Below are 12,190 nucleotides of genomic sequence, written 5' to 3' on the forward strand. Positions count from 1 at the left end.
TGGATCATGTGGGCTACAGCAGCTCGTGTGTCTCTGGAAGGGGATTCTCCAGTGGTGGCTGGTTTTCCCCACCTTTGTGTTAATACAGGCAGTTTAACTTTTGTTAGTGCTGGGTTTAATCCAGGCCTCTGCAGGAAGGGCAGGAGTTACTTTATACCCAAGCTCAGCACCATTACTGGGAGGCTGGAGGGGGAGATTGTGTGGTAAGGACAGTGCACAGGGCCCCTAGGAAGGTCTATCATTACAGATACCTGGCTTTTTAATCCTAATTCTCCTCTCCACAGAAGCTCCTGGATAGCTGAGTCTGTTTTGGGATGGCTTGGGTGAAGGCCAGAGCCATGCCAGGCACGCTCACATCCTGCTCGTAGCCACAGGACAGGCTAATTCGCTCTCCTCCACTCTGAAAATAAAAGCAAGGCCCAAGGATGGGTTTAGATTCCTCTTTTTTGTGTGTTTTCCATTGGTTGGTTTCGTCACCAAGGAGACCGAATTCCTACACTTGCTGTTTTAGACATTTCCCCGGAACATAAATCCCGGCTCCTGTGCCAATGGCCGTCACAGCACCATTACGTAAGGAACATGGTGTGTGCTGAGCTGCAGCTTTGCTCGCTCTACCTGTGATCCGCTGGGTTTTTATGGCCAGCCAAAGGGGAAAATGACATCCTCTGGGTCTGCTCCCAGCCCAGCGTCGCCTTGAATCACTCGCCTCATATCCACGTAGAAAACCCTGCAGAAAACACAACAGGGCAAGGAAAATAATTCCTGGTGTGCTCCTGCAACAGCAGCTGAGGCACGAATTCAGAAAATACCACAGTTACCAGGCCCCTTCCTGACCCCAGTGAGCAGCAATGCCTCTCTCTGCGCCCTAATCCTGGCTGGTTTTTGTCCCTCCCCCCTATCAACCCCACTCCTGAGTGGGAGATCAGTTTTCAAAGCACCACACAGCAGCACCATGGGATGGTGTTAGTGGGAATTCTGTGCCCGGGATGCCTTTCAGAGCACAGGCCTTGCCAAGTTTATCCCAGAGTCCCGCAGGACACAGACTGTCTCATGTTGTTTGCCTGATGCCTGTCACACTGGCCTCCATCTCCATGGCAATCCTGAAAATCGAGCATGTGACCAAAAAACGGGAGGCAGAGCTCCTGCAAGGAGGGCAAGGCGATGCCCGCTGCAGGATGTCGGACCAGGAGATAAGCGGGATGTTTGCCACGGGTCAGGGATGCCATCAGGGCTCTCAGAGCTGTGAAACCTCACCAGGAGCCCACGGTGGGTCACTTATATAAATGGTTACCTAATGCCGTGTCTTCCCGGATCTGCATCCCAGGGAACTGATCCGCCGGAGAGGCCGCTCTGGGAACGCATCGGGGAAGATGTGCCGGAGGTTTCAGAGGTGAAGGGCGCTGCCTCTCTGAGCCCCACAAAGCACCCCAAAAGAGAAAGCCAGCGAGCTGTCGTGCTGTGCAGCAGAGAGATGCCCCCCTACACCGCTCAGTGTCTCTGCATTTGACCTCCTAAGCTCCCAAAATGCAGCCCAACCACACCTCAGGGCTGGCTTTTTACATCAGCCCCTCTTCGTCCCTTTTCTAGAATCAGCAAGAGAACCCTTTCTCGAAGCAACAGCTGGTTTCCATGATCTCATTTTCAAGCCAGCTCCTTAACAGATATTCCCTCCCCCTCCTCCCCCCACCCAGTTTTAGCTGTGTTTCTCCCCCATCTGGTCCCTCTGTGCTTGGAGGAATGCCAGTACCTCCTAGGACAGAAAAAAAGCTCCTCTCCAGTTTGGGATTGCTGGGAAAACATGAGCAGGCGGCTGCAGTGTCTGTGGCCATTCTCAGCTCCAACCTTGGACCATGCCAGGAGGCTTCCAGCAGCTCTGAGCCTGTGCCTGCTGCTGGGTGAAGGTGATCTCCAGCCCCCTCGGCATCTCCATGGACCCCTTGGGCCAGTCTGAGGTACAGAGAGAGAAGCTGAGTAGGTGACACTGCATGGAAAACCATCCCAGGGGCAGTTTAACCTGTTTGCTGACCTCAGGCATTACTTTCCTTCTTCTCTTCTCCCCCCCCAAAAATGAAACACAGCAACTTCTAAAGATGCTGGTGAGGGTAGAGGGAAGTCCTGAAAGATTTCTCCATAATCCATGAGGTTGTGGCACCATTTCTCACCTGTTGAACACTGCACCAGCTCTGCTTGCCTGCTCCATCCTGCTCCTGAGCCAAGCAGCAGCACCACTTTTTTTAGGATTGGCGAGAGGGAATACGTAGTTTGCCATTTCTGGCTGAACCAGACCAGACAAGCATCCTGGAAAACATCAGGAAATCCAGTCCAGGATGAAGTAAAGGCTCTGGGGCACTTCCCATTGTTGCTGGTGCATGTGAGGAAAAGTTCCTTTGTTTTTAGGACAATAGCTTCCTTGCCTCCAGGGATCCTGGTTAGAGCTCCCCTTTCTTGCCTGTGTTACAGCTCAGGAATGAAAAACAAAGAAGGAATTGAGGAAGGCCAGTCCAAGCAACCCCAGGAAAGGGTGGGTTTGTGCTCCCCTGAGCACGGGCTTTGTTAGGGCAGCCAGGGAGGTGTGAGATTATGGCAAAGGGGATTTTCCCTGTTGGTCGCAGCCACCTCTTCCCCTGTCAGGCAGGAAGCCCGTGGCGAACCCCTCTGGGTCCCTTACGGTGGCCACGGCTGGGTTTGTCACAGGCTCTAGGCTAACGAGACCCACAAGGGACAGCGACATAAAATCTCCAGGGCTCAGGGCCATCCCGGGAAGCTGCAGGCTCAAAAAGCAGGGTGAGCCAGCTCAGGCTGCCTCTCTGCCAGCAGGCTGTCTGCATCCAGCTCCTGTCCTCGGCTGCCTAATCCGAGGAGACAGCAAAGACACTCACACCGACAGGCACACACCCTCCTGGGAGCGTGGCCGTGCCTGCCAGGGAAGTGTCTCCACAGCGGCTGAGCATTCCGAGCTGGGAAGGGGGGGATGCCCAGGCAGGTGAGGAGGCAGCTGGTTCATGCCACACTGACTTGGCAGGACAGCGAGTTGCCCATTGAAATCAGCACAGCCCAGAGAGGCCTCAGGTGGAGAAGAGAGCCCAGGTTGCTTCCCAGGAGCAGCAGAAAGGATTATCCTGTCCTTAGAAACATGTTGTGACACGAGTTACGCTCTTCTTTCAAACCAAGAAAGAACCACGGAATTGTTAAGGTTGGAGAAGGCCTCCAAGACCAAATCCAACCATTCCCCCAGCACTGCCAAGGCCACCACAAAACCATGTCCCCATGGGAACTTTTAAACACCTCCAGGGATGGAGACTCCACTACCTCAGGCAGTCCCTCACAAGGCCTGACCACCCTTTCCACGGAGAAATTCTTCCTGCTGCCCAACCTAAACTTCCCCTGGCACAACTTGAGGCTGTTTCCTCTCAACCTGTCCCTTGTTCCCTGGGAGCAGAGCCCTACCACCCCACTCCTGTCAGGGACTTGTGCAGAGCCACAAGGTCCCCCCTGAGCCTCCTTTGCTCCAGTCTGAGCCCCTTTCCCAGCTCCCTCAGCTGCTCCACAACCTCCTAACCCTGTCCCATAACACACACAGGCACATTTTTAGACCCAGTTTAAAGGGATTCTGGATCAATCCCAGCCACCAGTAGGGCCTCACACCCCTAGTGCCTCCCCGCCCTGGCAGTGAGGAGATTCCCAGAACTCCAGGTCTGGCTTTGCTCTTTCAGCCTCTGGACACAAAACCAGGTTTTAGAAGGTGATTCAAAACCTTTCTCCTATTAGGAAAGATTAACAGCCCAGAAAAAGCTTTTTTTAGGGTGACATCCATCCCAGTTTTGTAAAGTGAGGGGGACAAATCCTTAAACAAAGCCAACAGTAAGGAAGCCATGGCTTGGAAAGGACCTAGCAGGCTCCTTGGATCCACTCTGCACTTCAAACTGCCCCCAGACCCCCAGCCTTTGCTCATCTCCCGTGTGTCCACACAAACAGGAGAGTGAAAGATGCCTCTCTGCTCCCCCATGCATACCCAGCATCCCCAGGAACAGGATTTACTTGGATTTTCAGGAGCTGGACAAAAACCCCTCAATTTTCTGAAAAAAACCTACCCCCAACAATAAAGTGAGGTTTTTGCCTCACTGTCTGAAGCTGGGCTGCAGGGAAGGTTTTAGTGCAGGGACATAAGAGAAGGATTTCAGACCTGCAGTGAGTCTCGCTACGAGGGGCAGATGAAAGCAAACTCCCAGCATGGAGGGATAAAAGTCCTGATGCAACCAAACAGCAGGATAATCTATCCCCTTTTGAAGCACCTCTGGAAGCAGGAATGGGGAGAGCAGCAGGGTGAACCACAAGAGTGAGGTAAATGGGTGTATTTTGAAAACCGAGTTGTGTAGTGAGGAGATCCATGGCTCCAGATGCTAAATCCATGCTCCACTCCTGATGTCCTGCTGAAGGGAGCAGAGAGGCTCCTACTCATTGCTTATTCCCTGCTCCAAGGCTTAACAGCCCTCTGCACCACCAATAATTAATTGTGGGGAAGCAGTGAAATTAATTAGATGTTAGGAAGCTTCAGTTAGGCTGCTTTTCTCCAAGGAAGAGGAAAAATTTAGGACTCCCACCTCCTTCAGGGCCACCAGCCCAGCTTAGCTGAGCTGAAGACAGAAGTTAAGCCTGACCAACCACAGCAATCCTGACCTGAAAGGGACCAACAAGGATCGAGACCAGCCCAACAATCCCACCCTGTGCATCCCTGAGAGCATTGTCCAAATGCCCCTGGAGCTCTGGCAGCCTCGGGACTGGGACCATTCCCCGGGGAGCCTGCTCTAGGTGCAGAAAAGCAGCCCCAGGCCTTGCTTTCAAGACTTCCAAGCAGCAACCTCAGCCAGGGAAAGCCTTGCTGTGCCTTCTGCTGCTCAGCTGTGCAAGGCAGAGCCTCCCTTCCCCTCTGAACTACCTCTGAGCATCCCTCTGCTCCACAGACGGATGGATTGGCCTGGATGTGTCACAGAGCAAGGCAAGAGGCAGACCCCAGCACGTGGAGCAGGGAAGGAATCCTTCCTCTCCAGAGGAGCTGCACCCGGATTTCATTGAACTCATAGCAGGCCATTCCCAGAAAGGCTGAAATCTGGAGCGAGCTCCGAGCTGATTAACAACCAGGGTCTTGAGGAATTGATTTATGTGGGGGAATTCATGGGATTCAACCAGCCTTGCTCAGCCAAGTCATGATTAAAGGAGATAACAGCCTAGAAATACCTGGGGGCTAAAAAAATCCGATGGCACATCGCTGTGGGGCTGCCCAGAGGCCAACCTGCAAGTCTGGAGATGAGGCAATGGAGACAACGAGCAGGAGGCTTGGCCTCACTGAGGGTGTTGCAGCAGCAGAGGGTGACACAGGGGGATGGCCAAGAAGGAGGACCCACTGTACGGTCCCAGAGGGGCTGCGTAGCTCCATAAAGCCATCAGGAAGGCGTGAAAAGCTTGCCTTTCCCACAGGAGAGCAAGAAAGGGCTGTCCATCCAGCTGTGGGTCAGACCCCAGGCCGGGGGCTTTCCTCCCAGCGTGGTGGCCCCAGAACAGCTGGCCAGCTGCAGATGGGCACGGCCTGCTGCAGCATCCAGAGACCCCAGGAGCTGTGGGGGGCTGCCTCTGCCCGGCAGCCGATGTCATCTGTGGGATGAGGCAGCAGGACATCGATTCAACTCTCACCAGACAAACAACCTCTCTCTGGGCTCTTCAGTGCAGGGCTTCAGTCTTCTGCATTAATATTTTAACAGATTTACAGTGGAGTCGCTCAGCAGGGAGGGGAGGGCAGGGATGCAGAGAAGCAGGAGGGGAAGCACAGGCTGGGAGGTTTGGGGCTTCTGCAAGCAGGCTGTGAAATGAAGGTTTTCAATCTAAAGAGGCTCCCACTGTTCTTAGTTCTCGTTAGCACTGCACCAACAGCAACACGCTGGGCTGGAGTCTCCAGCCTGCAGCTCGAAGGAGGATGAGGGATCAATCATGGCATCATTTAGGTTGGAAAAGCCCTCCGAAGTCATCGAGTCCAACCATTCCCCCAGCACTGCCAAGCCCACCACTAACCCACATCCCCAAAGTGCCACATCCACATGGCTTTTAAATCCCACCAGGGATGGGGACTCCACCACTGCCCTGGACAGCTGTGCCAGGGCCAGATAACTTCTTTCTATGAAGAAATTTTTCCTAAAATCCAATCTAAACCTAAACCAAGATGAGCTGAGCTGTGTGGGAGGCACAGCCACCAGCATCCTATGGCTTGGGTGAGGCATGCACCTCACCCAAAAGTCCTCTGCTCCCATTCAGCAGCACAAAAACTCCTGGCACAGAGGTTTCTCCATGGTTGCAGAGCACATTCTCCCTCCAAAATATTTCTTTCCCATTTTTCCCTCTACAAAGCAAGCAGCACACAAACCACAAGCCAGGAGCTAAGCTGTTCTCAGCCATCACGGCCTCGGAGGAATCCAGGCTGATTTACCCCAGCTGGGAGGAGGCATCTCCAAACTGGAGACATTTCATCACCACGTGGCTGCTGTGACAGCTTGAAAGGGAATCCTGCAGCACGAGGGATCATCTGTATCCCAAATCCCAACATCCTGTGCTGTCCCCTGCCTCAGAAACCAAGTGCTTTTGGCGAGTTCATTCTCAAGACAAAAAGTTTGGGGTTTCCAGTTTGTTCTTGAGCAGCCTTCATCTCCTCTGCACGGTGGAAGGAAATGCACGCTGCGCCTTTTTCCCACAAAATGGGAATCTGCTACCGAATCCAATATAATAAACCTTGTTTTTCAACACAGCTGCTGCTACATCCTCTGCAGACCTGGCCATCAAGTGAGCGAGCTTTGATGGAAAAGTCAGGCAGGAATTCCACGGCTGCAGAGGCTCCAGTCACCTTTGAAGAGTGTTCTTACATGGAACTGAAAATGTTGCATCCAGGACAAAACTATAGCGTCCCACCTCTATCCCACTCTCCTAAACAAACCTCGGAGCCCATCAGAGAGCTTTGATAACGAATAAAAAAAAACAAACCTACCCCAAAACCCAAAGGGAGAGTTACAAACAGCACCTATTTCTCCTTGGAATGACCCAGACAGATTTGAGCACCAGCATTTTCACCCCTTTGTCAAGGCTGGTGATGAAGAACATCTCCTACCCCACCAAATGCATGTAAAACACAACTCCACCACACAACAGTCCTGAGCCCACAGCGCCAGGAAGGCTGCATTTACTCCGAGATTTCCAGGAAATGACTCAATCAGCAGAGGAGAAACACTGTATTGAAAAAAGGGAATGGGAATTTAAAGGGATCCTTTTCAAGTTAACCAACAGAGCAGTCTGAGATGCAGAAGCCGCTGAATTTGCCCTTGGGCTGTGGGGAATGAGTCATTTTCTTTTCTCTCTCAGTATAAATGTCATCCCTTAGCGACTTCACCTTTTTCCCTGCATTGCTGGGAGACGGGTGTCGGGCACTGCTTAAGGGTTTTTAATTTAGGGAGAGGGCTGTTGGTTGCCCAGCTGGGTGTTTATGATGGGATTTTTCTCTCCTGTGCCTGGGGCTGGAAGCAGAGGGCCACCGAGGAGGGTCTTCTCTGCTGCTTTGGCTGGCTCAGGCAGGGACGGGAGGCATGTGGGGGGACCTTGGAATGTGGTCTGCAGGGCAGATGGCTCCAGCTCTCCACTGAAGTGCTGCCTGTTTCTAAGCACGACTTAATCCCTGCCCACAACTCCATGCTTTTGAGAAATGAGTAACAGAAGGGCACGTTTTCTACCCAAAGACCTCAAAGGGAGCCTGAAACCCTAGGAAATAAATCAGCCAGGAAAGGGAGCTGAGCCACAGCAGCACAGGAGACCCTAACTCTGACACATCCACATCCCACACAACAACCCAGGACTCGGCAAGCCCCACGATGGTTTAGATCTCTACGTGTCCCATTTAGCCCGAGGACTAACCCAGTAACCTAGGAGGCTCTTTCCAGCCAAGGTCAAGGGTCTGAGTGGAGCCTGCCTCCAGCAGGAAGATGAGGACCACAGAGATGCTCCAAGGGCTGAAGGCCCTCTGCCCTGGAGCCAGGCTGAGACTGGATGTGTTCACCTGGAGAAGGGAAGGCTCCAGGGAGAGCTCAGAGCCCCTTTCCAGTGCATAAAGGGGCTCCAGGAGAGCTGGAGAGGGATTTTGGGCAATGGCCTGAAGTGACAGGACAAGGGGGAATGGCTTCCCACTGCCAGAGGGCAGGGCTGGATGGGATATTGGGAAGAAATTCTTCCCTGTGAGGGTGCTGAGGCCCTGGCACAGGGTGCCCAGAGAAGCCACGGATTCCTCACCCCTGGAAGTGTCCCAGGCCAGGCTGGACAGGGCTTGGAGGAGCCTGGACTAGTGGAAGGTGTCCCTGCCCATGGAATGAGACGGTGTTTTGGGTTCCTTCCAACCCAAGCGTCTCACTCGTGGAAGGAAAGCACAGCACAGACCAGTGCAGGATAGCACCTCTGCTCTCAACTCTGCTGCTGGAGCTGGAATAAAGAATGGGGACATAAAACTTAACAGGAATCTAAAGAGGTAGAGAAAATTGGTCCATGAGATTTCCTGCCAGCCTGTGTCACCAATCTCCCGCTGCTGAATGCGCACATCCCAGCAGGAGAGTGGAAGAGAAGGTTTTGCAGCAATGAGTGAAACAAGAATCCCCCTCTCTATTTGAAGCCTGCCTTGCTCAATCTGCACTGATGGCAGCCTTTGCGTTCAGGCTGCTATCTGAAGCTTTGTCCTGCTGTCTTCCCACTGTGGCACCACAGGAGCAAGACACAGTGGCCCAGGGAGGCAACCCTGCCCTCCCCGCCTCCCTCACACCCAGGAGCACATGCCTCACCCCTGCCCCAGAAACCATTTTTAGGGAAGCTGTTAAACCAGGCTTCTTGCTGGCTCCTGCCCTTCCATCATCCCAAATAACTTCTAATGAGGTCAAGGATGGAGTTATCAGCCTCCAAGAAGCTCTGAGGTGTTCACAGAGATGCAGAACCCAGCTCCAGGTACCTTCACAGGATCATCCCTTCCTTACGTGGCTGAAGGAAATTCTTTGCCTGTGCTTTGGCTTCCAGCAAGCTAAGCAACACAAGAAGCTGCTCTGCAAAATGTGTGCCTAATCCTGGAGAGCTTTTTTTTCCAGCTGACTTTTAATGAGATATGGTCTCCCTCCCCACCAAGCTCCCCTTTAGATCAACTTTGTTCCCTGCCTGGCGTGTTGAATCCCCACCAAAACACATCTCAGAAGCTGCAAAGGAAAGCATAAAACACACTTTCCCCTCTGGAGCAGCAGCAGAGCAGAGAGGCAGCTGCACCCTGCACTACAGGGACATGCTGGGCACCTAATTGCACACACACATCCCCACTAATTCATCCCCTAATTCATCCCACGTGCGGATCCGACTGCGGAACCGGCCCAGCCCAGGCTTTGAAGCAGAGCAGATGTGCCCCGGTATCGGGAAGTTATCAGCTCCACGAAGCCTCCAGACAGCCAGGGGACACAGTTGCCTTCGGCTGAGGATGAAGGCATCTTTTCTGCTTTGGACAAGGGCAGCTGGACTCAGCTCATGCTCCCCAAAAACCCCCTGGGCCATCGGTGCTCTCTGTACTCAGCAGGGTCTGACCTGCATTGCAGCCACAGGCCCTCAGGTTGCCCCCTCAGCAGCCAGGGCTTCCAAAATTGTTGGGTTTTGTGTGTCTCCATACACAGCTGCACTCCCAGATTTCCACCTGGCACACTCAGTCCCTTCTCAGAAGGCCCCTCAGGGTGGTCACGAGCCCCTGGCCTGCTCCAGGCTCCGCGTGTGCAGCGTTGCCGATGGAGAGCAGAACACAGAGTGACATTTTTTGGACACTTCCAAAGATGCTGACTCCACGCTGGGCAGCCTGTTCCAAGGCCTGGCCACCTTTTCAGTGGAAACATTTTTCCAGTTATCCAACCTAAACCTGCCCTGGAGCAGATGAAAGAAACACTTTCACTGCCTGGCTCTGAGCTACGGCAAACTCTGCTCCTCCCCATCAGCGAGGGTTCTTCCATGACATGCAGAGGGCGGGATGCTCCCAAATCTGGCAGAAATGGTAAATACAGGGCTGACATGCTCAGGTGAGGAATCAATTATGGCCGCAATGGTGCAGAAATGTTTTCAGCATCAATGAATCCCAGAATGGTTTGAGTGGGAAGGGATCTTAAAGCCCATCAGATCCCATGGGCAGGGACACCTTCCACTACCCCAGGTTGCTCCAAGCCTCGCCCAACCCAGACTGGAACACTTCCAGAGGTGCGGCAAGACTGCTTCTGTCCCATGGGAATACTCTGGGAATAAAGGGCTGGGAGGAAAGCAGCAAAAAAGATACAAAGCTCCCCCTAAAGATATGACTTAATTGCAGCCTACCTCTCTTTGAGGTGCAAAATTTACAGCTGTCCCTCACACATAAATGTGGTGGACACCTCTAAAAGCATCTTTTGTCCTGTCTTTTGTAAGAGAAGCTTTAGTTACAGCAGAAACTTCACCAGAGTTTTCAGGGAGGTGGAGAAAGTGCCTTGGTAACCTCCAGGGTAATTACAGTGTTCAGTTTACCCTGAAGCTCCTGAAGGCCGAGGAAATTGCTATGGGCAATAAATAGAAACGGGTGGTCTGAGAGCCTGGCCTCCAGCACAAAGTCCATAATTTCAGACTGGCAAGGAGATGTTAATCTGTCTTTCTCTCTCTTTTTCTTTTTTAAGCACCATTTGAAGTGGTTTTGCTTAAAAAAAGCCCATGTCAAACCTAGCCCACTCTTTACTCCAGCACAAGATTTTTTTTCACTTGATGTGTCCTTGAGCTGCTGTTCCAGCCCAGGAGGATGGTGGCTCACTGGCTGCCTCAAGATAAAAAAGGAAATGTCTAAGTCTCAGCTCTCCTAGGACCACCTAAAATTCACACTACCATAATAATTTCATTAGATTCGCATTACCGCAATAATACCATCAAATTCCCACTAACCATACATGTGCAGGAGCATCCATGGACAGGACACGGACACAGGACAGCAGCCCAGAAAACCTCACAGCTCCAAAGCCCAGTCACCTGTAAATTCCCAGATGCTGCTGATCATGAACCACCTCAGTGCAGAGGTGGATCCCGATTTTACAAAGGCTGGGAAGAGCCAAGGGGAGTTTCTCAAACTTTGTCCCACTCCTCCAGCTTCCAGCAGCAAATCTATCCATGACATGACACTGGCTCCTCAGGGAGAACTAGGAAGCATCAGAGCAGAGATTTTGCCAGCCACAAAATGCTCTTTTTCCCCTCCTCTATCGCGTCCTGGGGTTCCCAAGCAGGGAGATGTGGAAGAGCTGAGGAGTCCACATGGGGTTTTTCCCAGAACCAGCCTAAATTTCAGGCTCTTTCCCCAAGACACACAAATTTGCAGCTGGGTCAGAGAGCCCAGGCAGCCCTTCCAGTTGATACCTTTCAGGATGGAAATGCCTCTTCTGTTTTTGTCAAGCAGGAGCCACTTGTCTCCTCTTCACATGGCAACTCCTCCTTGCCAATGGGGACGGCCTGGGACAATGTGCCTGGAGTTGGGAAGGATTATCCATCCATCTGAAGGAAGCAGAGCAGCTCCACAATTTCTGAGCAGGCTGCGTTGCCTGGCACAGGAGAAATAAAAGGGATTAACGAAGGCATTGGCAGCACAAAGAAAGCACGGACAGGTGCCAAGCCAAAATACAGGACCCCAGGGATTTAACTTCCCTTCTGAAGCACCCCTCACCTTTCACCAGGCTGCTCTGCCACCTTTTAGCTTCTCCTGCTTGAAGATGTGGTGGGACACTCAGCCTGGTCGTGCCTCCAGCCACCTGCTGAACTTTTTCTGACCTCACTTGCCCAGTCCTGATCCCACTGAACTCCACAGGCATCTTCCTCTCTTTGTTACATCAGGCTGACAACACTTTTCTTTCTTACAGTGCATTCCCCCCCTCCCTCTATTCCTTACTTTTCCTCCTCTATTGATCCAATTCCAGCATCCCTCACTGACGCCAGAGCTCACAAATATGGGATGTAACAGCACTTTATGGCTCAATATTGATGTAAAAGTTGAAATGAGCTGCTGTTACATCAGATCACCCACATTTCATCTTCCTTGGGAGGCTTACCCCAGTAAACACCTAGAAGTGAATCACCTAATCCTACTGAAGCACTG

The 12,190-nt window shown here is 52.4% G+C and overlaps 1 long non-coding RNA gene across 1 annotated transcript in view; it reads right to left on the minus strand.

The window, feature by feature from the left end:
* LOC116446659 overlaps window positions 1-11,636 on the minus strand; it is a 45,990-nt gene extending 34,354 nt beyond the window's left edge. Inside the window, exon 1 of the long non-coding RNA XR_004241301.1 lies at window positions 11,458-11,636. This is a non-coding gene — a long non-coding RNA (uncharacterized LOC116446659). The remainder of the gene's footprint in view (window positions 1-11,457) is intronic.
* Between the last annotated feature and the right edge of the window lie 554 nt (window positions 11,637-12,190).

Source organism: Corvus moneduloides, chromosome 7 (assembly GCF_009650955.1).
Source record: "Corvus moneduloides isolate bCorMon1 chromosome 7, bCorMon1.pri, whole genome shotgun sequence".
Taxonomy (NCBI): Eukaryota; Metazoa; Chordata; class Aves; order Passeriformes; family Corvidae; genus Corvus; species Corvus moneduloides.